Raw genomic sequence first — 27,817 nt, 5'->3', positions numbered from 1 at the left:
TTGAGTTCAAGTTCCTGGTTCATGAGCTAGTGCAGTATATGCAACAGCTTTAGGGACATTTTGCAGTATTAAATAATCACATTACTCTTAAATATCTATGTCTGTCTATATAGATTTAGCTAGATGTATTTGTCTAGACATACATGAGGATGTGTGATGCTAGTTCTTTATATTGGCAATCAGTTGGACATAAAATGCTGTAATTGCAACTAGTTTTATCTTTATAAAATACTTAATAAGATTTAATTAAAATTTTAAAAGGTTATATTAAAAATTTTGGCATTATTTAAATAAATGGATTTAAATGTTTGATATTTATCAATTATAATTTTCATTCTGCCTTTTCAGTTTAATGCATAATTTTGAATATTTTAGAAAAGAAATAAATTTTTGAAAAGCATGAAAAATATTAATTGTTACATTTAATATGTCATAAAATATATTAGGATTTCCTTCAGCCTCCAATTACATTCTGTTTTTTAGTCATTTAGGTCATTACTGCCAACAGAACATAAGTTATGTAAAAATGTTGATTATAACAGCTCTTTAGAAATTTTGCTGAAATAAAAGCAAGGAAAAAATTTATGGGCTGAATTTTAATTTTTTATGAATTATGTACATTTTAATTTTATTATTCATCCATGATCCAACAGTGGAATAACAATAATAAAGCACAGTAATAATCAAAGTTAGTTGTTTTTGATATTTTATATTCTACATGACTTTTTCATATAGAAGCCAAGGCTTTCTACATATTTTTCCACTTTGGCATTTTAACAGACCTTTGTCAAGGTAGAAAGGATCGTATTTTATTTAATAGTTTGTTAGCTCCACTTATAACTTTAAAATGTGTAAACCTCTGGTGTGGGAGTCTCCATTTGCATGCTTCCCTCAGGCCTCACAAATGATCATCACGGCCCCGGTCAGAAGGTTTAAGGTCTGTATTGAGATAACTTTAAAAATCCCTGAAGTGTGGTGAAACATCGAGGAGTCTGTCAGTAGAGAGCATTTGGCTTCTGCATCCCTCTTTTTTTCTCAGTGCTTGAGCTGGGACAACCCTTCCAACGTCCCTGTCTCGTTTCCCCCTCCCGGCGAATCAGATGCCACTTCAGCCACGGAGGGGAAGACAGCCAACATCACACGATGTGAGAGCCTCGAGCCACGGCTGTGACATGAGTCTGTGAGGGCAAAGTTATGCACTTTTTGTAAAAAAAAAAAAACAGATTATAACTTGGAGAATGAATTTGAAATACACCATAACCAAGCTGTTTCTAAAGATTAATTTAATATTTTATGTGATATCACATATGTCTTGGAAATCATGGTAAAGACACCTGGAATCATAATACTCTTTCAGTGGCAAATGTCATATTACGTTTTTAGGGCATTACGTCAATTTGGTATTTCACGTATTATTAATAATGCCTCATTACATAAAATTATTACTAAACTGGCAATTAAGTGGATGTGAAGGATCCATATGCTAAACTGCTCATAACATTTCAATTATGAATTTCACATCAGATGTCTTCTAGTGTATGTTAACAACACTGGCGAACAGTCTCTTTGCCAGAACCACCCAGATGAACTCTGCTCTATAGCAAGTGATATTGGCATGAAGTCATTTCGTGCATTTTCCTAAATGAAAATTAGAGATGGAAGCAGCAGATGAAGCAGCTAGTTGTCTCTCTTGGTAGTAGGAAAGCATTTGTTAATGCTGTAATTAGCTCTCTCTTGAATGTGTAAAGACTTGAGGATGCCATTTATGCGTCTTGATTGACTAAAAAGTTTTCTTGTTCTTTGACTTACATTTCTTCCCTAAAGGAAAAAGCAAACAAACAATAGTGAGTCCATTGTTTTTTCTTTTTTTCTTTTTAAAAATTGTGGTAAAATAACATAAAACATAAAATTTACCATCTTAACTATTTTTTAGTATACACTTCAGTGGCAGTAAGTACATTGACCTTGTACAACCATCACCATCGTCCATCTCCAGATCGTTTTTCATGTGGTGAAAATCAAACTCTGTACCCATTAAAAACTCACTCCCTATTTCCCTCTCCCCACAGCCCCTGGTAGCTACCATTCTACTTTATGTCTCTACTAGTTTGACTACTCTAAATTCTTCATATGAGTGGAGTCATACAGTGTTTGTCCTTTTGTTTTTTCATTATTTTTAATTTCTTTTTTATTAAAAAATTTTTTATTGAACTATAGTTGACTTATGATGGGTTTCAGGTGTACAGCAAAATGATTCAGCTGTATATATATATGTATGTGTATATATATGTATATATGTATTTTTTTCAGATTCTTTTCCATTGTAGGTTATTACAACATATTGAGTATAGTTCCCTGTGCTATACAGTGGGTCCTTGTTGGTTATCTGTTCTATGTATAGTAGTGTGTGTCTGCTAATCCCAAAGTCCTAATTTATCCCTCCCTTCCTTTTCCCTTTGGTAACCATAAGTTTGTTTTCTATGTCTGTGAGTCTGTTTCTGTTTTGTAAATAGGCTCATTTGTATCATTTTTTTAAATTTCACATATAAGCGATATCATTATGATATTTGTCTTTCTCTGTCTGACTTACTTCACTTAGTATGATAATCTTTAGGTCCATCCATTTTTCTGCAAATGGCATTATTTCATTCTTTTTTATGGCTGAGTAGTATTCCATTGCATATATATCCCACCTCTTCTTTACTCATTCCTCTGTCAATAGATGCTTAGGTAGCTTCCACATCTTGGCCCACTGATGGGTGGAGCTGGGTCCTGGCCTGGTGGTCAGGGCTGTGTCTAAGGGTGTGTCCATAGGCGGCTGTGGGTTCACAAAGTTTTTAGGCAGCCTGTCTGCTGATAGCTGGGTTTGTGTTCCTGCTGTTGTTTTTTGGCCTGAGGTGTCCCAAGAAAAGTGTAAGTGATTTCAACATAGCAGTGCAGAAGGCCATTTGGCTCATTGATTCATTCCTTCCCTTTGTTCCTCTGCAACAGTAGATAGTATAGGCCTCAATCACAACCTGATTTTAGGGCCTCTGCCAAGAATTGGGGTGAATGACTTAGCTATTAGCATAGTGGACAGAAATTTACCCTCTGATTTCTTCTACACGCCCTACTATTGTGCAGTTTCATAAGGCAAATGCACCTTAGGGCTCTTGCATCCAATTACACTGTGCAGTAACATAATGGGTAAAGTCAGCTGGTTCTTAGACCACTCGTCACCTGACATCTTATTGGTGGCTCCATGATTCAAGGTCAGGATGCCTGGTGCAGCTCATTTGAAAATTATCAGATTCTAAGCTAAATAAAGGTTTCACCAGGATATGAGTGTATTAATTTACAACTAAAGTTTCACTTTCCTTGAAAACTAGACTATTTGATCTCCTCTGGTCAGAACACACCTGACTCTGTTTCTAGAAACTAGGGAACTTTAACCAATATCCAAAAGATTGTATTTATTTAAAAAATACTTACTGAGCCTCAATAAAGTGCTAAGCCCTGAAGATGCAAATCTCTGTTCTCAAGGGATTCCAAGGAGTCAAGTAAGAGTCGTACTGGGTTTCTACATTGTGTGTTCAAAATGCAGTGAAAATAGAGGGATGTGGTCAGGTTTGCGGGGATGAAGGTAGAAGCTGAAAGGTGGTCTACTTGAGAAGGGGTTGGTCAGGAAGATCTGATTTGAGGCCTCTTTTTAAAAAGAAATATAGCCTTATTCCCCAGTTTCTCCTCCTTTCTTCCCTCCTCAGAGGCAATCACTGTCCTGAGGCTGAATACGTTATTTCCATGCATGATTTTTAGTTTTTAGATGCACGTATGTGTCCATTAACAATATACAGTATCGTTTCCTGTATTTAGATTTTTACCTCTCATACTATGGATCTTTTTGCAACTTGCATTTTTTTTATATTATGTTTTTGAGACTTACCCATGTTGATACATGGAGATCTGAAACATGGAAGAATTTAGAGATAATGGGAAAGTAAAAATTAACAATGTAAAATACAAGCGAGGGGGAAAAAAAACTCAGATAACCACCATATTTCTAGCTAGGGTGATCATGTGAATTATAGACAAGGACGAGAAATGTAATGAAAGAAGCAGATTTAAAATGAGAAGGGCTGGATGATTATTGAGCTCAATTTGAGTAGGGGGAGGTGTGCTTATTGGGGCCATACTGATAGAGTCTGCTCCGTGGGCAGTTGGGTTTGAAGATTGCTCGGGACCGTAATCTGGTCTGGAGATAGAGACTTGCCATTTTACCATAGCGACAGCAGTGATGACTATGTGAATTGGCTTCTTACACAGGAAGTTCAAGTTGGGTAAGAAAAGAAGACCAAAAGCAGAACTTAAGGCCACAAAAACCAGCAGTTGAGGGCAAACAGGACCAACAAACATGGCTCTCCTTACATCTTTCTAGGCAGTGTTCTTTCATGCACTCCTATCAGGAAAACATTTCTGAGCTTGCATCCCCATATTCACATTTACTTATGTATAAATGATATACTGGTCCTATGAAACTAACATATCCCATGCATCATAACATATATTCCAAAATAGAAATTTTAAATGCATACGATATACAATAAATAGAAATTCTAGGTGTTCTAGTATTTCTTTCCCACTACCCAGTAGATTATCTTATGTACCCTCTGAAGTGTCCCCATCACTGTTGAAGCCCCTGATTAAAATAGATCATCTGAAAGAAGTTATGGTATATATCTACAATGCAATACTACTCAACCATGAAAAGGAATAAAATAATACCATTTGCAGCAATGTGGATGGACCTGGAGATGGTCATTCTAAGTGAAGTAAGCCAGAAAGAGAAAGAAAAATACCATATGATATCACTTATATGTGGAGTCTAAAAAAAAGACACAAATGAATTTATTTACAAAACAGAAATAGACTCACAGACATAGAAAACAAACTTATGGTTGCCAGGGGGGAAAAGGGATGGGAAGGGATAAATTGGGAGATTTGCAGGTACTAACTAATATATACATATAATAGATAAACAACAAGGTCCTACTCTATAGCACAGGGAACTATATTCAATATCTTATAGTAATGTATGATGAAAAAGAATATGAAAATGAATATATGTATGTATATGTATGACTGAAACTTTATGCTGTACACCAGAAAAAACTGACAGAACATTGTAAACTAACTATACTTCAGTTAAAAAATAATAATAGATTATCTGGCCTCCTCTTTCATGTGGGATAATACGCTTCACATTACCATTATTCTAAAAGTGGCATTGGTTACTTTTTTTTCAAAGTATTTAGCACACATTAAAAAATACAGAGTTAGAAATGTTTGAAAATTTAAATTAAAAATTACTTGTGACATGTGAAATGGGAATTAGAAACTCATTTTTTCCCATCAGTTTCTCCCCCCTCCCTACTCCCCAACAATCCCTAACCCCTGGCAACCACTAATCTGTTCTTAATCTTTATAATTTTGTCATTTTGATAATACTATATAAATGATTTCATACAGTCTATGACCTTTTGAGATTGACTTTTTCACTCAACATAATACCTTTGAGATCCATCCAAGTTATTGCATGTATCAATAGTTGGTTCCTTTTTATTGCTGAGTAGTATTCCATGGTATGAATGTACCACAGTTTGTTTAATCATTGATCTATTTTGGGCATTTCGGTTGTTTCTAGCTTTTGGCTGCTACAGATAAAGCTTCTATGAACAATTGTGTATAGGTTTTTATGTGGGTAAAAGTTTTCATTTCTTTGGGACAAACGCCTAAGCCCTGCAGAGTGTCCAGAAGCTGACATGTCTGGAGCCTGTATGATTGGTGTAGATTAGGCTGTAGTAACAAAGAGACCCAAACATACAATTGCTCAGTGCAATGGAAGTTTATTTCTTGCTCACCTAACAGTGCAGTAGGGCTGGAAAAGTATGGTTGGGAAAGACAAGGGGAGATGTGACTCTGAGCCACATTGTCATTCAGGGACCCAGGCTGATGGTAACACTGCCATCTTTAAAACTTGGCTCCCAGGAGAATACGGGGGAGGGGAGTTGAGGGGTTGCATTTTCATCTCAATCAGCCAGGAAAAGGGAACAAGCATGGAGGAGTGTTTCCAGGAAGATCATATGTGCAAAGCAAGAAGTGGTGCACACCATTTGCGCTCATGTTCTGTGGGAGAGAGTGAGTCACGTGTCATCTTCATCCCCCGAGTGTAAGGAAAGCTGGGACACTGGCCCTACTAGGGTGTCCAAAGAAGTGGGAAGGCTTTTAGTGGCCAGTCAGCCACCACAGAACCCTTTTACTTAGCTGGTGTCTGCACTGGCTTTTGGTAAAGTGGGAAGAGACCTGAGGGCCCCAGCACAGTGAATCTGCAGCATAGGTGAGGACCCATTTATCAGAGAGTAGACCCAAGTTTCCTTCCCACAAGGGGCAAGAGAGGTAAGTGGTGGCCCCACTAGGCTGATTCTGCCCGTGGACAGAACAGCTGCTCTCTGGAGGGGAATTTCCTTTCCCTCGAAAGCTAGTCAACTTTTTCTCCAAAACAGAGGATCAGTTGGCAAAAATGAGTTTCCCGGGGCATTTGTTCACTATATGTGACTGTGAGAGTAGGTGATGGGAAGTCAGTGCAGTTGAACAAGGGAGAATGAGACAGTCACGTCTGTCTTCTAAGGAGCCCGAGCATCTCACTCTTTGAAAGTGCTGGATGTCCTTGAAGAAAGTTCTGCTGACAGATTGCAGACGCCAGGCGGGCGGGGAGGGCTCTGAGTGTTACAGCGTCAGGGCAGGAGCCCTTGCATCGGTGCCGTCCTTTATTACGGACCCACCCCTGTACAGGTAAAGAGCTGATGCGGAACCAGCATGTGCACATTTTCTTCGCCTCTGCCTTTGGCCCAAGGGCAACTGCACAAAATGGGATTAATTGGGATTATGGGGGCTTTGGCTGCTACTCAAGGATGAATGCTTAATTTATGTCTCAGTGATCTTGACTCCTGCCTGATTAAACTGGCGCACTCGGGCCATTGTTTGCCAAGGACTTTCCTTTCAAAGAATTGGCTACAGGTGGTGCTTTTATGTGACAGACTTTTAGCTTTGACACAATATGTGGCTATAATGGATTGCTGCATTACCTCCTTTCTCTCAGAAATAACTAAAAGCACAAATAAATTCAATGGTTTCTCCTCTCATCTTTCAGGGCTTTCATTTGATATCAAAATATCAACAGGTGGGATTGTTCAACAATGTATGAATGGATGTAGAATTATTACTGGATAAGAGAAAACAGCATTTGTTTGGAAAATATCCACTGAGCAGAGATGTTAATATTCAAAGTGTCTCACCTCTTAGTGACTCACGGCTGTGAATCAAAAGGTGTCCCTTGGAGGCCGCAGGCCTGATGGTATCCCTGTGCAGTTTTTGCTAGCACAATTAAGGGTGGGCTCCTGTGTTAGGTGGGCAACTCAGGCTCTGAGGTGTATTCCAACCTGAGCCAAACTCTCTTGTTATTTGAAAGGGTGGAAATGTTGTGCAACTTCCGTTCTACTGAGATTTAAATGCAGAACTGTCCACAAACCTGAACTGGTTTGATGGTTTTAGCCCATTTGACTAGTGATGCTGGTTTACAAATAGATACAGCAGTTTTTTGGCTGACTTCACATTTTCTTTCTTGGCCCTTGAAGTCAGTCAAAAAAGCCAGGTTGGCTTGGGCAGATCTGCCCTGTGACATGCTCTAGGCTTTTCCAGAGGCCACATAAGCATCTTCAGAGGCAAATAAAGCTCTTAGACTGAGTAACTTAAGTTTCTGTCCAAAAGGGGTGTGTTATGAGAAACTAGTTTATAAGTTTTCTGTCTCATTAAAAATAAAGGTTGTTGTTTTAACATGCTAGACTAACATGACAAAGGGGGAAGGTATAGCTCAGTGGTAGAGTGCATGCTTAGCACGCACAAGGTCCTGGGTGCAATCCCCAGTACCTCCATTAAAAATAAATAAATAAATAGGCCTAATTACCCCTCCCCCCCAAAAAAAAGACTGGAAAAAAATATTGAAGAAAAAAGACTAACATGGCAGAGACCTGTACATTAACCATGTGATATTCAATTAATCAAATTAATTAGTTTAATTCCAGAAACTTGTTTCTCAATATCATACATTGAATACAAATTACTACAGAGTTGATGAATGTTCTCATTCTATATTTGTATGGTTTTTTTGTTCTGCAATTGGAATATGTCAAAATGCATCAGTATTATATCTCTAAGCTTCATATAAAGGAAGGGAAGCAGCTAGAAGTCATAATCCGTTAAGGTAAAAAATTGACCATATTTTTGAAAAGTCCAGTGATAAGTGTTTAGGTTCAAACTCTGCTTTCAATGATAATTCTCTAAGTTTAAAGAACTATGGGAAATGCAGTTATGAACGTATTACAGTGTAATTAAAAATTACTTTAAATTTTATAATGTATTATCTCCTGAAAATACTCTGATGATAAAATTTAGGATTTAATCACCTGGGAAGTGTATGATAGTAAAATTGATTGAATAACTCAATCTGAATATGAGAAAGAAACAGAGATCCTAGGGAAATAGATAAATGAGAGCATATGAGTCTAGGAGGAAAATTAGTCAACTCCATCAGAAAACTTAAAAGTTAGAGGTTAAAGATGTTGCTAGGATTCAGAATTAGCAGAGGTGAGGGATGCCATCTGTCCTGAGGTTTGATAAAGCACTTCAGAGAAGATGAGCAAAAAGATAAGAAAAGGTTGCTCTGAGCATTGTATGAAAATACTACAGGCATTTTAGGTGGGAAATGGCCTCATCACTCCCCCCACCCCAAGGGGATAGTCAGGGTACACCCTCCCCTGCTGAATAGATCCTTCTAAAAGTTGGACAGTTTGCAGGTCTATCCTACTGCTGTGCGTGGAGACACAATCATAGCACAGTATGTTAGAGCTGGCAGAGATCCACAGAATTTTCCAGTTTAACCTCATCTTTTACAGACAAGGAAACTGAGTCCCAGAGGGGGAAATAAGCTTGCCTGGGGTCACACAGTAAATTATTCCCTCTGTCCATATTTGATTTACTGGGAACTGCTCACCCTGGAGACACCCTTTCCAAATATCAGAAGTAAAATTATGAAGCTTTTTTGCTGCCACACAGATATTTTATTTAGAAAGTTATTCTGACATTACACATTGCTACTTCTGTCTTTAAGCATCTTCTCATGATTAAAGTACCCCTCTAATCCTGAATTCCCTGACAATCAGAACCAAACACCCTTGATTACATACTGCCTGAACTCATTCTCTAGTTATATCATGAAAGGCTGCCTGCTTTTCCCATCTACTGACAAGCTGCCTTTGCACAGGGACCAGGTTCTTGTCTTTCTTTGACTCTCTCACCCAGGAGGAAGCAATAGTAATAAATAAATCTGGCATGGATGGTTCTAGGTACCTCAACACGTAACTATTCACTGCCCAAGAAGTCTCTGCACCTCTCATTGTTGGAAGTCAGGGAATGTATCAGAAGACCTTGTAACGTATTTTTTAAGAGGGTTTGATAGCTATCAGAAGCCACTTCTACAAAATTTGGTTTTGAGCTCACAGTAATTCTATGGATTTGTCTTAGAGTATCAGTAAAAAGAAGCATGTTCGTAGAAGAAAATAAAAGTTATGTTCTGATTAATGGATATTCATTCCAAGATACTTTGCATTTTGAAGTTAATAAATGTATAGATTTTCTTGGATGAGGTGTTTGTTTATTTTCACTTTTTTTTTTTTAATGAAGTTGTACTGGATCAAAAATTTAGGCTTTGCACTCAGGCTTGGACTGGGGTTAAAGATGTGAAGTTGACCAAGCTGAACTATAGTCCTTTCAGAGCTTCATACCCCAGCAAAACACCCCTCAGCAGTACAGCTGACCTCTGGCTTCCCTGGCTGCCCTGTCAAATCAACATCTAAATAATTTGGTAAGTGAAATAATGAAGGTGCCCATCTCTGGCCCAGACTCATGGGCAGAGCAGCACCTGAGGTATAGGTCATGTAAAACTTTATCAGGGTCCTCAAGAACCACATTAGGTATGTGAGGAAAGGGTGTGTGCATTGTTTCTAGAAGAGGGATCTACTCAGAACGGAAGACATCAGGTGGGAAGAACTGGGGACTCTACAAATCTGGCCTCATACCCATTCCAAATATCAGTCTCTTTGGTCATTTAATTGATTCTGTCATTTCCATTTTTTCTGTGTGTCACCACCAGTAATTTCTTCATCATGGAGGCAGTCAGTGTTGGGTATTAGCCAAGATGAGCCTAGGTTCTGGAGGTAAATTCACTCTTGGACAACTTGTTTATCCTCTCTGGGCCTCAGTTTCCTTATCTCACAATTAGGAGGGAAATAATACTACTGCCTTGTAGAGTTATAAGGATAAAATTAATGTATCAAAGCATTTAGGACAATGCCTGTTACAGTAAGCCCTCAGCTAATATTAGGAGAATAAATGTCATTATTTTGATATTTGAGAAGTGTTGTATGAACAGTTGAATATGTTGATTCTGGTCATTGGAAGCAAGGCACTCTAAAATATAAAATTTGATTTCCCTTATATTAGTGCTTAGACATAATTTTGCAAGCTAAAAAACAGAATGGACCTTGAACATGAACTTAATAAACAAGAAATATAAACACTAGTCATAATGGCGGGAACAGCATAAATCATAGATAGGATCTTTGCATGCTTTTCAAAAATTGGTTATAACAAAATTGCTTCTTTTCATCACACATTTATGTAACTATGTTGATTTCATATAGCTATACCAAATTTAATGTCTTTTTAGTACTTGAAAAATACATAGTAATCTTCAACAGGATCTATGACTTCTATGTTTATATCTTTACTCAGCATGGAGAAAAAGCAATTCTTTTTTTTTTTATTTAGCCAAGCTCTGACAAAGACATTTGGCCCTCAGCAAGTGGAGAAGGTTCTGGCTCGTGATAAAACTCAAAAATCTAATGAGTTGATGGAAACAGAGGTTAAGTCTTCACATTGTGAGGTTCTGTTGACTCTTCCTCAGCCTTGCCCTTTATCCTTTATATTTTAGTTTGTAAGAAGCCCTCAAAAGGCAGACTATTCATTAGTGGTTCCCTAATAGATGATTCTGTTCAGTTGTTATGTCGTCTGTGCCACCATTGTCTAGCTTATATTATGCAGCGTGACAAGAGCTTTAGAGAGCAAATGAAAGGCAGGGTTTCAGCACAAGAAAAGCTTACATTGTAAAGAGAGAGAGAGTTTTGAAATGGCCTTACGAGAGGGCAGAAGCACTGTGCCAGGTGTAGCTGAACAACAAGGAAGCAAGCCACCCTGACAGCGAGCTCAAGCCCATCTGGGAGGGAGGCAGGGGGGAAGGGAAAGGAGAGCAGGGGGAGCACACTCCCCAAAAGTGGCTCTTTGTCAGCTATTTAAAGGATACCATGTTGAATGATGGGTTTAAAGACTATGATGAGTATTAGAGGAGGCAGTGTGGAGGTGGGACGTTGAACTTCCCCAGAAGGACATCAAGGGATGGACCCTGCTTTTTAAATGCCAACAGTTTCCCCGGCCAACAGTTTCAAATAGCAAGTTCACCACCACCTAAAAGTCAGAAAACAGCCATACTTTGGACAACCGACTCAAAGGCTGAAAGAAGCTGGATTTCTCTCTGGCCTAGTAGTAAGCATAGGAAAGGCTGAGAAAGACGTGGAGGATAATAAGCATATTAACCAGTGACAGTTGGTGGTGGTTCCTTTTTCTTTCTTTTTTAATGTCCTTTCAAAAACAGTGACCTGAGGATGCCAATCATAACAACACAAAAAGACACTTCATGTACAGAAGACTAACTGAAGGTCCCGGTGGGAGACAGAAGAATCATTGCTAGCTGGTTGTTCTATAAAGTAAGCGGGTGCTTCAGTGAACTGTAATATTTACTCCCAGAAATCAGGCCCTTCTTCGTTTTGATGTCTAACATTTCAAGAAAGGCTTTGTTGCTAAAGAGGAGGCGGCCACAGTAAGTGGCATGAAGTCTGCCTGTGGCATTCCCTACCCTTGGGATCAAAGATCCCAACGTGTAGATGAATTTCAAAGGGGGTCAGATAATTCTGTGGCAAATAGTAACATTTGCTGTCATGCACGTTAAAAGACTGGTAATCAAATCTCATGCCTCAGAGTGAATGAATCGTGCCAGGGGCCAATCTTTTTTTCCTTCTCCTCCCCCTTTGCTGACAGGAAACATGACTGATTTGGTGGGGGTCGGGGGAGGGAAAGCACTGCCGTTTTGTTCAATGAAGCCACACAATCCTCTATGGCTCAGGACCCAGGTGGGGAGCTGGGAGGTACAAAGAGAGGAAAGTCCGATTTCTCAGCCCTGAAATAGCAGCTGCCACCCTGGAAGTTTCTCTGGACTGATGAGACTTTGAGATGTGCAGAGAAAGATGAGACTTGACAACTAGCCTCTGAGTCCAGGCACATCATAGGCTTCCGCTCAGGGAAACGGCCCTCTGGGGAGTCAGAGCCCCCAAGACTGTCTGGAGTTTGCTTTTCTGCTGTCCTGAGCACCTGGAGATGCGGGGGGGGGGGGGGCTGGCCATCTCCATTTTCTGTTTTCTTTCTCTCTTCTGCCCCCCCCCCATCTTTTCCTTTCTTCCTTCACAGTGGGAAAGAACCTCTGTTTCTCTCTGCTGCAGAAGAATGGCCCTTAGAAGCTCCACAGGAGACTTGAGTCCCATGCCAAGAGGTCCCTGAAGCCCCCCTTTCATTGCCTCAGGCAGGACGCAGAACCTGGGGCTATAGCTGAAGAGTGTGGTGCCTGGTGGCCTCTCCTCATTCCAGCACCTTCTCTTCTGCCTTCTCTACTTGAGCCTTCTCCTCAGTGTACAGATGTGCTCGAACATTTCTCAGCAGAAAATGAAACCCTTAGGCTATTTCTCCAGCCCCACGTGCTCCCCAGGCTATTCTCTGTCTGGTCTCCTTCAGAGCCAGGCGTTTCGGAGATGCTCACAGAGCGCCGTTTCTCTTCCTCACACCTGTTCTCAGCTGTGGCCCCTTTCTGCCTCATCCTCCACCCTCCATGCATGTCAGCGTCACTAACACCGTCCATGTGGTCACAGTTGGTGACATCTTTCAGGTTTCATGCCCCCCTTTACCTCTTAGGGTGCAACAGGCTGCTCCCTCCTTGTCACACCCTCAATTTTTGTTTGTTTCTGTGACACTTCATTCTTCTGGTTTTCTCCCCAGTTCCTTCACTAGTCCATGGGTCTAGGCTCAGCCCTGTGCCTCCTCACAGCATTTTCTACGTTCTCCCCCTAGTCGAGCTCACCAGCCCACTACTTCAATACCACCTGTGTGCCAAGGACTCCCAAATACGAATTTAAGTTCCAAATTCTTACAGCCAATGACTTCTTGGATGTCTTAGAAGCCTCTGAAATGCAAAATGGCCAGACCTGAACTCTTCCTATCCCATTGCCCATCTGCTGACTGTCCAAATCTTAGACAATCACTCCAGACACTCCAAAACATGAGAGTCATCTTTCTCTCCCTCACTGTGCATATCAAATTCATCACCACGTATCATCAATTCTGTTCCTAAATTAGTTCACAGTTTCATTCATGTCCTTCCATTTCACTGCCACCACCAAGTCCAAGCCACCCTTATCCTTCACCTGGACCACTGCAACATCTCCCGGCCGGTCTCCTCACTTCTACATTTGCCCCTTTAGATTGAATCTGCTCTTAAACAGAACTCATTCTTCTATTTAACAGTAGAGACACCTGTTAAAATAAGTTCAATCATAGGATTTCTCTGCATAAAATTTTTCAATTGCAACTTGACATGGCCTGCAAGAATTCGGCTCATCCCCATCTTCTGTTATGCCTCTCTTTAGTTCCCTGTGCAGTGCCCCCCTAAACCCGTTTTGACTAAGCCCTTCTCAGCCCCAGGCTTTCACAGTACTGATCCCTCTACCTAGAATGCTCTTTCTCCCACTTTTTGCCTGACTGATTTTTGCCAGTTTTTCTCAGATTTTCATGTACAGTTGACCCTTGAACACCATGGGTTTGAACTGCATTGATCCACTTATACTCGGTTACTTTTCAGTAGTAAATACTTCGGTACTATACAGTCTACAGTTGAATCTGCAGATGCTGGAGAACCATCCGTACGGAGGACCAGCTATAAGTTATATATGCATTAACCGCCACATTGTTCGAGGGTCAGCTGTTTCTATCACTTCCTCATGGAAGCTTTCCTCAACCTCCTAAACTAAATTAGAGCCCCAGTTAAGCTCTCTCTTAGTTCCTCATTCTTTTCCTTCATTTCATTTATCACAATTTATAATGATATTTTGTTTATTTACTTGATGACAGTCTTATATTCCCATAAACTCCATGAGGTCAGGGATTATGCCGGTTCATCATTATAACTTGGACCATGGGTCCATGCCTGTCACCTAGTAGGTTCCCAGTCTGCTTCTGTTAGGAGTGCATCTAGTCGGGTCATCACTGACTACTGAGCACCATGCAAAAAGGGAGAGGAAGTTGTCTCCAGCAATAGGAGCACTTAATCATCTCAACCTTTTAGGCAGAATTATTATTTTGCTTCTATACCCTAAAATGAATTATTATGTCCTTTTTAATTATCAGTCTGTTGACAAAGTCCCTGAAAACCAGATTCTTCCCTTAATTATTAAATGTGCTACCATGTCCTAGTGAGTCAGTGGATTTGTAAGAACTTGAAGATTGGCTAGTGGATAAGCACTCACTGAGTGTCCCCACCACTGAGACAGATGTCATGAGAACACAAGACACTCAAGGTGTGACCAGCCCAGCTGGAAAGAAAAAAAAACAAAGCCCCATAAAACAACATACACAAGACAACACGTCAGTCCTGAGTCACACAATACACACATTCTGGATGGGTATCTTCCGGGCACAGTCATTGCCTCCCTGTGTGGGCTGGTCAGGTGGCGTGCAAGAGAGAGCCAGGCACAAGTCAGGACTCCAGTCCTGTGTTTGTTAAGACACTGGGCAAGTCACTCTCTGGGCCTCAACTTTCTCATCTGTAAAATGAGGATAACAATACCTCCCATTTCTGCATCCCAGAAAAGGGAGAGAAATCACCTTTTATTAAGCATCTTCTCCACATGAGGTCCTGCATTAGACATGTTACCCTATAGAGCTCATTATGTTATTTCAACAATCCTGAGAAGCTGACATTGCTCTTACTTCACAAATGAGAGGGGGCTCCAAGATGTGAAGTAACGTGTCCAAGGTCACAGCTACTAAGAAACAGCCACAATCAGAATTCTAACTTGACAGCAGAAGTTTATGCTCTCACCTGTCGCAGGTAAATGTGAGGCTTGATAACTGGAAAGTACTATATAAATGTAGGTATCATTACTGTTTCATAAAAATGCAAGTCAACCACACGTGAACAACTGAGTTGTATCCATTTATTCACAAATACTGTTGACCCTTTGTATTTTGTGCACTGGGCCAGAGACTCTGGGTTTCATTGAGGAATGTCTTAGAGAAAAAGGAAAACCAGAAATGATCTTTTTACCCTTTCTCAAAGACTTTCATTATTGGCTTCCTTTGACTAAGATGTTTTTTCGTAACCCATAACAGTGATCCTGTATTTTTAAAATGTAGTTTACACACCATCTTTTTTTAAGGAACACATCTCTGATACAAAATGGGAAACACCTGTATGTGGCACACATTTATGAGTAAACAGTGAGTTGCTGTCACAAGCAATTAAAACTAAAATGCTTTTGTCAAAGTGAGTTAACAAAGTATATTTTGTGACATGGAATCCTTGACACTTTGATCACGCTTGTGTGGACCCTCTCAACTCTCAGAGCTGGCAGGCTCTGTTGCTTCCCTGTTGTGTGCACAGCTGAGTCCATTTCCACAGCGAACGCCCTGCGGAATCTTCCTGGAGCCACCTGCTCTGGTTGGAGATGACCCCGCTGACCTGTTGTGAAGCGCGGGAGCTCTGAGACCTAGCAGAGGTAATGAGTTTGTTCTGGTACAGAGTCAGAGAGGGGACCGTCTGTCCCACACCTTCACTCACAGAGGAGGAGGTAGAACTGGCGGGATCAGGAGGTGCAGACAAGGTCACGGAGCTTATCAAGTGGCAGCAACAGTACTAGGCTGGAGGCCCAGGGCTGTGGTAGACACGACGGGAGCTCATGGAGATGTCTGGTTCTCTTCTTCCAGGCACGTGGGAGGGAGGATTGGCCTGAAATTAGGAATGGCCATGGAACTTGCTCTTGCCAATGAAATGTGAATAGATTTATGTCACTTCTGGGCAATGGCATTTAAGAGCCATGTTGTGACTGTCCGTGCTCCCTTCCCTTGCTGCAGTGAATCCTGAAACTCTGTATTGAGGTGTTGACTTAATAAGATGACAGAGCCTCTGTCAGCCTGAGACCTGGGTGACGATGGGGTGCAGAGCCTCCCAGCCCATCTGCTTCAGGGTATGAGTGAGACTTTTTGTTTCATAGCATAACTATCCTAATACAGGCACGCACCATGGTAGGACACCCAGGTGCAAGAGAGTGTTTGTGACCATGGCAAAGAGTGGAGCTGCATCTCTCACCTACAAATAAACCAGGACTTCTTTTCTGTTCCCTGAGGGCAGTGGCAGAATGGACTTGGGGTCAGAGAGATCCAGGTTCTCATCACAGCTCTCTCGGGGCTGGCGGTACAACCCGGATCACATCACTGAATCCTCCTGAGCTTCAGTTCTCTTATCTGTAAAGTAGGGATGACAGTTTCAGCCGGGTAGGATTAAGGTGAGCATCGTTTGTCTGAGGTAGATCATAGGACAGCTCAAAAATGTGTTAGAAAAAAATATCTGTTGATTGATTCCATGTGTAGAGTCCTGTCCACTGATGAAAACACACACACACACACAAAGAAAAAACTCTACAACTCCTGTCCAGCCTTTTCTCAACCATTTGGACTTCTTTGAAGAAATTATGTTGTACAGAATCTCGTGGGGCCTGAGTACCTGTACATTTAGGGTTCTTTAAAACCCAGGATCTCGTAATAGATGCAAGAAGGTTTTAGAGTAGAGTTTCCCTATTCAATTCCCATGGGACACACACAACTGTTATAATAAAAATAAGATGATAAAATTGGAAGGAAATGAGGGGGTAATGACTGAGCAGAACTAATGCATTAATTTTTTTCCCCCTGGATAGAACTGAAGTAACTGGAAGGTTGTTTGTGAACCAGACTTTTAAAGTGTGCTTCATTTAAAGTCTCAGATGCAAAGTTTGAGTGTGGACTTCTTCTTTTCAGACCATGGTTATTAATGAGCTGAACTAATAAAACTGAATTCTCTAACAAGAATTCCCTGATCCAGAGAGAGGTCTGTGTCCAGCTTTTTGTTTATGGTGACCCCCTGAAATATTACAGCAAATATTACACCAGTATTACAGGAAATATTCCCATCGTGTTTAGGATGTGTTTAGGAACCTCATTAAGAAGGCAGGAGGAAGTTTTCCAATGGTGTCTGAGTATTAATTCATGCCAAGCTTTGGAATGGGTTTTTCTTTCTTTTAATTAAGTTCTTATCTATATAGGTTCATTTCTTACTGACTATATAGTTATATAATTAAAGCTAATACATATTAATTAATTTAATGGCTTTCAAGTAGAATTTTAAGGTCAAAAGAAATTTGAGCACCTGGAATCTAGCTGGTGGAATATGAAATCTCATTATGCTCTTTTAAAAAAAAAAAAGTAAGGTTTGTGGGAGATCAGGACTCTGAGAATGGTATTTAGAGCTTCAATTTCAATTTTAAGCAGAGGAAAATGCCACAAATTCTAACTTAACCTAATTCTATAGTTATGAAAAAAATTGTTTAATTGTGGAAAAAAATCAGTGTTTTTTAAGGAAAACAGCTCCCCAAATCACTGTCTGACTCTCTTCCTCTTCCTTACATTCTCAACCACTGTCTTCCTCTGTGTCTCTACACTAAATAGCAGAGAACATTAGGGAAGTTTTCAAGAAAAACATCATTTCAAGAACCTCAGGATTCAAGATGGAAGTTCCTGCATTATTGTTTTGGGCATCTCGTTCCTAAGACACTTTGTTTCCTGCTTACGTTAAGATTTGACAGAATTACATGGCCAGGATTTCATGAATACCTTGAGAAATAAGACTGAAGTCTTTTTCTGATGGATTCTTGAAGCCTTCATTCTAGGCCTCCAAGATCAGACACTTCATGAGTTACACAAGAGAGAAAATTTTTCATTCACACCAGGAACATTTCAATGATCTCCTGATTTGGAAAGCCAGTAGCTTTTACATATGTTAGAACACTTCAAGGTGGAGGAGGCAGAAATCTGACTATCAGAAATCTTGAGCCTTTTTAACCCATTTTGGACCCATTTCTTGGTAGCAGCTTCCTGGTATATTCCCAGCGCATCACCCAGCAACACCACTGGACAGAACTTCTTTGCTGCTCTGTGCTGCCAGAGAGAAGAGCACACACCAACACAGAGGTCCCAATCGGGCAAGAAGTGGGAGTGCTGAGAGACTAGAGCCAAGGGGCTTGCGGATGCAGCTGAAGGTAGCGTGCTGGTCCCGCTCCCAGGCAGAGCATAAAACATGGATCAGAGGCGTGATTGCTTCTGAGAGTAGCTCCAGGGGAAGAGGCTATGAGACACTGTGCAAATCTGTGCTGTGTGGCTTTCACAACATCATGATGGGTATTAAAATGTAATCCTTGTAAACAAGGGACAGTTTTGATGCATTCACAGGAGGATCTGATCCAAACACCCAAGCTCTAACCCATTATCCTGTACAATACAGACTGCAAATTTTAATCAAGTAAAGCTAAACTGCTTTATTTGCCATCATAGAAACAAACCTAGGGCTGGCCAAAATGTGATTTCCCCTGTGCTCCTCTAAAATATCAAAACAACCAAGTTGATTATCTTATTTGAATGTCTTAGAAATACTTTCACTTTCAGATACTGTCCACTAAGTCCTTTTACAGAGCAGATTAAGTTGGACTTGGTTGATCAAACAAAATTGCTGATCTACCTTTAGCACTCAGTTAGCCAGGGGTTATAGCTCCAAGAATACACAGACATATGGATCAGACATGGAGACTTAAACCTGAATGGGAATCCCGAAAGGATTTAAAGCCAACTATATTTTTCCCCTGAATGTCTGAGGAAGGGCGTGGTTGCCCAAAGGAGACATTCCCTAGAAGCATTAGGTATTTGGCCCTCACCTTTTTGTGGGGTTATAATTCAATTCTCTGGAGGCAGAGAAAAAAGATACGAGGCCTGCTACTAAGGAAAACACCCAGAATCATGGCTGGGAGGCCAGCTCTCAGAGCATGTGGCTTGGTTTTCTGACATAGATCCTCCTCAGTTAAGTTGGACTTGGTTCATCAAGCAAATTGCGGATCATCCTCCTTCCCCTATGACCAAACAGCAGTCCTCACCCGTAGCATTTGTGTAAGACTTGAATTCTTTCCCAAAGGCTTTCTGGTAATTGTCTCTCTTGGTTCCTACAACAACCCCTGCTATGCAGGTAATAGTAGTCCAGGCCAAAGCGCATGATTTACACACAGAAGAAAAGTGTGTCCTGGATGGAGGTCACAGACAACGTCCCAGCTGGTCTCTCAGACTTCAGAGCTGGTGCTTCCTTCTAAGTCTACCTGACCCTCTGAAGCCTTCATTAAACAATGTCCTCATTAAACGATTCTAACCCAGAGGGTACTGAGATGAAAGCTTTTCTCTGTATTTTAGCAGTTTTGCTTTATTAACAAATACTATAGCCAACTTTTCACCATGATTTTTTTTCCTTTTTTTTAAAAGTTGAAGTACAGTCAGTTACAATGTGTCAATTTCTGGTGTACAGCACAATGTCCCAGTCATGCATATACCTACATATATTCGTTTTCATATTCTTTTTCATTAAAGGTTATTAGAAGGTATTGAACATAGTTCCCTGTGCTATACAGCAGGAACTTTTAAAAAATCCATTTTTATATATAGTGACTAACATTTATAAATCTTGAACTCCCAAATTTATCCCTTCCCACCTCTTGCCCCAGGTAACTGTAAAGATTGTTTACTATGTCTGTGAGGCTGTTTCTGTTTTGTAGATGAGTTCATTAGTACCCTTTTTTTCTTTTTTAGATTCCATATATGAATAATATCATATGGTATTTTTCTTTCTCTGTCTGTCTTACTTCACTTGGAATGATGATCTCTAGATCCATCCATGTTGCTGCAAATGGCATTATATTTTCTTTTTTATGGCCTAGTAGTATTCCATTGTATAGCCAGTCATGTGTCAATGGACATTCATGTCTTGGCTTTTTTTTTTTTTTTTACATTTTTTATTGATTTATAATCATTTTACAATGTTGTGTCAAATTCCAGTGTTCAGCACAATTTTTCAGTCATACATGGACATATACACACTCATTGTCACATTTTTTTCTCTGTGAGCTACCATAAGATCTTGTGTATATTTCCCTGTGCTATACAGTATAATCTTGTTTATCTATTCTACAATTTTGAAATCCCAGTCTATCCCTTCCCACCCTCCGCCCCCTTGGCGACCACAAGTTTGTATTCTATGTCTATGAGTCTATTTCTGTTTTGTATTTATGCTTTGTTTGTTTATTTTAGATTCTACATGTGAGCGATCTCATATGGTATTTTTTTTTCTCTTTCTGGCTTACTTCACTTAGAATGACATTCTCCAGGAGCATCCGTATTGCTGCAAATGGTGTTGTCGGTTTTTATGGCTGAGTAGTATTCCATTGTATAAATACACCACCTCTTCTTTATCCAGTCATCCATTGATGGACATTTAGGCTGTCTCCATGTCTTGGCTATTGTAAATAGTGCTGCTATGAACATTGGGGTGAGGGTGTCATCCTGAAGTAGGGTTCCTTCTGGTTATATGCCCAGGAGCAGGATTCCTGGATCATATGGTAAGTCTTTTCCTAGTCTTTTGAGGAACCTCCGTACTGTTTTCCACAGAGGCTGCACCAAACTGCATTCCCACCAGCAGTGTAGGAGGGTTCCCCTTTCTCCACAGCCTCTCCAGCATTTGTCATTTGTGGATTTTTGAATGACGGCCATTCTGACTGGTGTGAGGTGATACCTCATTGTAGTTTTGATTTGCATTTCTCTGATAATTAGTGATATTAGGCATTTTTTCATGTGCCTTTTGATCATTTGTATGTCTTCCTTGGAGAATTGCTTGTTTAGGTCTTCTGCCCATTTTTGGATTGGGTTGTTTACTTTTTTCTTATTGAGTCGTATGAGCTGCTTATATATTCTGGAGATCAAGCCTTTGTCGGTTTCATTTGCGAAAATTTTCTCCCATTCTGTAGGTTGCCTTCTTGTTTTACTTATGGTTTCCTTTGCTGTGCAGAAGCTTGTAAGTTTCATTAGGTCCCATTTGTTTATTCTTGCTTTTATTTCTACTAGGAGAAAATTTTTGAAATGTGTGTCAGGTAATGTTTTGCCTATGTTTTCCTCTAGGAGGTTTATTGTATCTTGTCTTATGTTTTAAGTCTTCGATCCATTTTGAGTCGATTTTTGTATATGGTGTAAGGGAGTGTTCTAGCTTCATTGTTTTACATGCTGCTGTCCAGTTTTCCCAACACCATTTGCTGAAGAGACTGTCTTTATTCCATTGTATATTCTTGCCTCCTTTGTTGAAGATGAGTTGACCAAAAGTTTGTGGGTTCATTTCTGGGCTCTCTATTCTGTTCCATTTGTCTGTATGTCTGTTTTTGTACGAATATCATGCTGTCTTGATGACTGTAGCTCTCTAGTATTGTCTGAAGTCTGGAAGAGTTATTCCTCCAGCCTCTTTCTTTCTCTTCAGTAATGCTTTGGCAATTCTAGGTCTTTGATGGTTCCATATAAATTTTATTATGATTTGTTCTAGTCCTGTGAAATATGTCCTGGGTAATTTGATAGGGATTGCATTAAATCTGTAGATTGCCTTGGGCAGTGTGACCATTTTAACAATATTGATTCTTCCAATCCAAGAGCATGGGATAGCTTTCCATTTTTTAAAGTCTTCTTTAATTTCCTTCATCAATGGTTTATAGTTTTCTGTGTATAATTCTTTCACCTCCTTGGTTAGATTTATTCCTAGGTATTTTATTACTTTGGGTGCTATTTTAAAGGGGATTGTTTCTTTACTTTCTTTTCCTGCTAATTCATTGTTAGTGTAAAGAAATGCAACTGATTTCTGTATGTTAATCTTGTATCCTGCTACCTTGCCAAATTCTTTCATCAGCTCTAGTAGTTTTTGTGTGGAGCTTTTAGGGTTTTCATTATATAGTATTGTGTCATCTGCATACAGAAGCAGTTTTACCTCTTCTGTTCCAGTTTGGATCCCTGTTACTTCTTTTTCTTACCTGATTGCTGTGGCTAGGACTTCTAAGACTATATTGAATAGAAGTGGTCAGAGTGGGCATCCTTGTCTTGTTCCAAATATAGTGGGAAGGCTTTCAGTTTTTCATCCTTGAGTATTAAGCTGGCTGTACACCATGATTTTCTAATATATTTCAACACAAAGAGCTTGTACAAACCTCTTCTCTAGAATGAAGTGAGTGGTGATGTTGATGATGGTTTTTCAGCTCTCAATCTGGGGACAAATGTATTGGCTGCGGGAGCATCTTTCAAATCATTTGACTGTTGAATACACCAACCCCCTTGCCAATGAATGTATTTGGGTGTTAGCAGTGGAGAGTTGTTCATGACAGAAGATACCTGGGATTGAAAGGTGGTAGTTGGTCAACCATTATGATAGAACCACCTTAATATGTTAAGTAATGCTCTGAAAGTTTCCTCTAGTTCATAAGTATTCTAATTTTATTTGTCCATCTACTACTGGGTTGAAAGCTGTATTTGGTGCTCTCCCTTCATTGCAGTGTGTATGCCTTTTGGAAGAAGAGATAAAGATAGAAAGCAGCAGTGCACTCTCCGACCACCTGGGTCTCTCCCACTGGCACTGCCCATGAGAGGAGGACAAGAAGGGGAGAAGGGCCTCAGGTGGGCCCTACCTTCAGCTACTGGGACTCTGTGCTCTTTGAGGCAGACTGGGTAAAGTCAGCATCCTCGTTGACTTCTTGAAGCAGTGGGCTGATGCTCATCCTGGGGCTAGAAGAGGTAGTGCTATTTTGCCGGGTTTCCCTGTGCTTATTTCCCCACAGCCACCAGCAGCAGCAGGCCCCTTGTCTCTGCAGTTTGTCATCATCTTGTTACCATAAAAATCACATCTCAGTTTGGGCTGCAGGGCTCAAATAATGCACAAGCACCATGTTAAATGTTATGATGTGAAACATCATTTATTTCTTCAACAATTCATTCCAGAGCCGGGGCTGTGGCTTTGCAAAATCCTTTTTTTTTTTTTTGCCTCTTTCTCCCTCACTCCTTTCTTCTCCCACATCCCTTTCTCTTGCTCTCTTTCTCCTATTGACCACTTGTTAAATCTTTTTGTTTGTTTCCCCCCTTTCTCCTGGGACCCTCCGACAGGCAGGCTTGCCAGATTCATTTTCTGATCAAAGCTGTTTGATTTGGTCAATTTTGCCACATTGGAGACGTTCTCTATTACAGAGATAAATAGCTTTGGGCTAACTGTCAACGAAAACTTGTAAGCTAATAAATTATTCCAATTTCTTCCCGTGGATTTCTCTGGAGACAGCCCTAGGAAATACACTTTTTGATTAGTAAATTTCTCTGTGTGTGTGTCTGGACATTCAAATGTGTCGGCTTTGATTAGCACCATTGCTTTTCAAGTCGACGTTGGCTGAGGGGCTGTCAGTTGCAAGCAGCCCTGATGCATAATGCATCAACTGGGCCCGGAAACAGAAGCCTCTTCCAAGGCTAGAAAGGCGGGAAAATTGCTCTAACAACCCTGCTGGCTTTCTCTGCACCAAAGGGAGCTCAACTTGAGTCTTGACAAGACTTGCTCAGGCTGCGGTGGAAGCCACCCACACCGGGCTGAGAAGGTCTGAAGAGACCATGACCACGGGCCTGCCAGGAACCAAAGCCACTGCTCCATCTGCTCTGACCACCACCTCCTCCTCCCACAGTTTCTCCCTTGCATCCTCAACCATACCTCTCACTCCGTCATCCTGGAGTCTCTGGGCAAAGGCCAGCCCCTTCCGGGCAGGCCCAGATTTCCCTCTGCCTCCCCTTGGATTCCAGTTCGTCGTTTGTCTAGTTAAGGGCCCTTGGGTTGTACAATAGAAACAATATTTTGGCTATAACAAATCAATCAGTGCGTGTGAACACAAACATACAGATCATTTATCAACTGCAAAATACCCTAAATTATGACCTTTCTAAAACCTATCAGAAGGGCGAGCAAATGCATAACGTAAATTAAAGTTTGAAGGGTCAGCGGTTTTTACTTTCACTATTCATCTTTCTTTCACCTTATAGGTTTAAGAACAAGAGGGCTGTGTAATTACATTTCAATGGGGTGCAGCGGTTCATTATTCCCGGCTATACCAATCTGCTGCAACATTTCCAAAGCGGTCAGGTACATTTTAGCAGATATTAGTTGGTGTAAGACCATACTTGCTCTTTGGGACTGATAACATCTTCTAATGCATAACAGTGCTATCATCTCAATTTAGAAAAGGCTAAAAGGGTAAGGGTTTTTCTCTCAGATCAATACAGTTGTTCATATTTTGTAAAGGTGGTAAAGCCCGTCTTGTAATTCTTCCCAGATAGTACTCACCCTGTGTCTCCCAGTTGCTCCCTTTCTCTGATTACTGTTTCCCTAAGCCTCCACCACCCCATGTGGTAGTAGACAACGTTTTGTGCTAGAGCCCACCGCACTGATGGAAATGGGTAGCTTCCAACAGAAAACCTTCTGCTGCCAACTACCTGGCTCTGGCAGTGATGGTTCGGCTCAGCCAGAAGAGGTCTGGTGGCGGCAGCTGTTGTGTGCTTTCTACCTGTGGAGCCAGTAGACACCTTCAGAAACCACTGGTGCGCTCTGCTCCTGAGTGAGCAGACATGGTGGCGTCAGCAGAGTCAGGCTAAGGAGACCTCTTGTATCCTGAGGAAATCCTGCAGCGTAGAACCAATCTTAGAAGTGTTCTTTAAGGAAAAAAAGCCAGGCCCAGAACAATGAGTAAAATTGAGTTCCATTTAAATTAAAATATATGTGTGTGAATATATATGTATGTATATGTGTATATGAATGTATGTATATATGTGTGTGTGTACATGAACGAGTATGTACGAAAATCCACAGATAAAGGGCTGGGAAAATGTACATCATATGACAGAGTAGTTATGCCTGGGGAGGAAAATAAAGAAGAATTATCACTTACGTGTTTCTGGAATATGTTACCCATAAGATTGTATTCATATTTTACTTGTTGATAAGAAAGAAATAAAAAAAAAAGAAAAGCTAGAAGGAGGAAAGGGAAAGAGAGAAGAAGAGAGGGAGAAAGAAGAAAGGAAGGAACTTTTTATTATTTTAATTGTGGTAAAACACACATAACATAAATGTATACCATCTTAACCATCTTTAAATGTACAGTTCAGTTGTGTTAGGTACATTCACATTGTTATACAACCAGCCCCCAGAACTTTTTCATCTTGCACAACTGAAACTGTCCTCACTGAATACCAATTTCCCATTGCATCCTCATCCCAGCCCCTGGCAACCACCCTTTTCTTTCTCTTTCTTTGAATTTAACTACTCTAGGTATGTCATGTAAGTGGGATCATATCTGTCTTTTTGTGACTGGCTTATTTCACTCAGTATAATGTCCTTAAGATTCAACCCTGTTGTAGCATGTGTTAGAATTTCCTTCCTTTTAAGGCAGAACGATGTTCCATTGTTTGTACATACCACATTTTGTTTATCCTTTCATGTGCTGATGGGCACCTCGGAACTTCTGCCTCTTGGCTGTTCTGAATAATGCTGCTGTGGACATGGGCATGCCGATATCTCTTTCACACTCTGCTTTCAGTTCTTTTGTGCGTATACCCAGAAGTGGAGTTGCTGGATCAGATGGCAATTCTCTCTTCAATCTTTTGAAGGAAGGGCTCTTTCTTAAAACTTTACTACTGTCCTAGACTCACACAGGGTTTAGGGCCTAACTAACTGCAGCGTCTCCACTCATGCAAAGCTCATGTGGAGAGAGCCCACCGCGTCCTGTCTGGACAGAGACAGGGCCCCAGTGTCCCTGGACTGTGAGAGGCTCTAGGTTCTGAACCAGGCCTGCCCCTGGTAGTGCTGCTTTCTGTTAAAATGGTAATTCTTAGTGGGTTTACTCTTTGGGCTCCCTGCATCCCTGCAAGGCAGATCAGCAATGAGAATGACAATTGCATCAGGAGCACACCCCTAGGTAGAGATCTGGGCTCAGACTGGTCCAGGGCACAGACAACTAGATCTCACTGCCCTCAGCCCGTGCGAGGTGGTGACCAAAAATGGCTATTTTCTAAATAAGTGGTGTTTGCCTAATCTAGGCCACGGGCTCTCAACCCTATATAATTGTGCAAGTAGATAGGCATAAGAGGGCCCTTTCTAGTGGTAACACGAATTTTCTTTTCAGAAATGAATCAAAAACTACTAGAGCTGATTGAAGAATTCAGCAAGGTAGCAGGTTACAAGATTAACATACAGAAATCAGTTGCATTTCTTTACACTAACGATGAATCAACAGAAAAAGAAAGTAAAGAAACAATCCCCTTTAAAATAGCACCCAAAGTAATAAAATACCTAGGAATAAATCTAACCAAGGAGGTGAAAGAATTATACACAGAAAACTATAAACCATTGATGAAGGAAATTAAAGAAGACTTTAAAAAATGGAAAGCTATCCCATGCTCTTGGACTGGAAGAATCAATATTGTTAAAATGGTCACACTGCCCAAGGCAATCTACAGATTTAATGCAATCCCTATCAAATTATGCAGGACATATTTCACAGAACTAGAACAAATCATAATAAAATTTATATGGAACCATCAAAGACCTAGAATTGCCAAAGCATTACTGAAGAGAAAGAAAGAGGCTGGAGGAATAACTCTTCCAGACTTCAGACAATACTAGAGAGCTACAGTCATCAAGACAGCATGATATTCGTACAAAAACAGACATACAGACAAATGGAACAGAATAGAGAGCCCAGAAATGAACCCACAAACTTTTGGTCAACTCATCTTCAACAAAGGAGGCAAGAATATACAATGGAATAAAGACAGTCTCTTCAGCAAATGGTGTTGGGAAAACTGGACAGCAGCATGTAAAACAATGAAGCTAGAACACTCCCTTACACCATATACAAAGATCACCTCAAGATGGATCAAAGACTTAAACATAAGACAAGATACAATAAGCCTCCTAGAGGAAAATATAGGCAAAACATTACCTGACACACATTTCAAAAATTTTCTCCTAGTAGAAATAAAAGCAAGAATAAACAAATGGGACCTAATGAAACTTACAAGCTTCTGCACAGCAAAGGAAACCATAAGTAAAACAAGAAGGCAACCTACGGAATGGGAGAAAAATTTTGCAAATGAAACCGACAAAGGCTTGATCTCCAGAATATATAAGCAGCTCATACGACTCAATAAGAAAAAAATAAACAACCCAATCCAAAAATGGGCAGAAGACCTAAACAAGCAATTCTCCAAGGAAGACATACAAATGATCAAAAGGCACATGAAAAAATGCCTAATATCACTAATTATCAGAGAAATGCAAATCAAAACTACAATGAGGTATCACCTCACACCAGTCGGAATGGCCATCATTCAAAAA

This window comes from Camelus dromedarius, chromosome 3 (genome assembly GCF_036321535.1).
Source record: "Camelus dromedarius isolate mCamDro1 chromosome 3, mCamDro1.pat, whole genome shotgun sequence".
NCBI classification, from domain to species: domain Eukaryota; kingdom Metazoa; phylum Chordata; class Mammalia; order Artiodactyla; family Camelidae; genus Camelus; species Camelus dromedarius.
This window is presented reverse-complemented; position numbering follows the sequence as displayed.